This window comes from Poecilia latipinna, unplaced genomic scaffold (genome assembly GCF_001443285.1).
Source record: "Poecilia latipinna isolate Pla-1442-1.1 unplaced genomic scaffold, P_latipinna-1.0 Scaffold54, whole genome shotgun sequence".
Classification (NCBI taxonomy): Eukaryota; Metazoa; Chordata; class Actinopteri; order Cyprinodontiformes; family Poeciliidae; genus Poecilia; species Poecilia latipinna.
In genome coordinates this window covers 434,162-435,179 of record NW_015112670.1, presented here as the reverse complement: position 1 = coordinate 435,179, position 1,018 = coordinate 434,162, and positions in this window count along the sequence as shown.

Below are 1,018 nucleotides of genomic sequence, written 5' to 3'. Positions count from 1 at the left end.
GTCACCCCCTCTCCCCCGCCTCCCTCCAGCTGTTGCAGATGGATGGATGGTTATGTGCCTCTGTGTGTGTGTGTGTGTGTTTGTGGCGGTGGAGGGAGTTAGGGTACCGAACGCGTGCGCGCGCGGTTCCGCTCGTGCTTCGGCCATGCGACACGTCCACGCAGTGAAAATGCCATCCTTGATTGCAATCATGTTTTCATCTCAGGTCACACGCTACTAATGAAGTAGTTCTTGGGCAGATGATGCCTGGCCTCCCGCTGCAGAAGTGATTAGATCACTGATCAGGACGCAGAGGAGGAAAATCTTCTTTTCCTACATTGTGTTTGAAGTAAAACATGATTCATATTCAACTGTAAAATAAAACTTATGTTGGTGGCACTGGAAAAAGGTCCGTCAGTAAGTGCAAATGCCAGTTGTTCGCAAAATTACATTAATGCCTGTTCTATATTTCAAGTACTATTTGAAGGGGGGGAAATAATCTATATATTTTACAGTTCTTATACATTTTTGGCAAAACTGACTTAGAAGTATTCAGTCCCGCTGAGCTGTCACGCATTGAATTTTATGCGAGACCAACTGAAAGTAGTTCAGAATTGTGAAGTGGATGAAAAATGTTACATAATTTTCAATTTTTGTCCACGAGTAGGAATAGTGAAGCCGGTCAGTTGATCGGATGATGAATAATCCAGAAACCCTGTTAGAGACTGCAGGATCCAAGACTGGGGCAGACATTCACCTTTTACCATATGTCCCCCCAGACACTTTCCATTTAGTTTGACTGAATGAGAGCTATTTGCAAGTAAGAATGGACCATAAATTGCAGTCTTTATTTATTCAAAGTTGGAAACTTACCCCAAAAGAACTGCAGCTATGATTGAAGAAACGGGGGTCTTTTGCACATGACAGATCTTTCATGCAGACAACCATTTTATTTTCAATTCATAGTTCTGTGGTTCTGTGGGCCGGTGAATGAAACCAACAAAATATGTGACACAAAAAAAAAAAAAAAAAAAAAAAA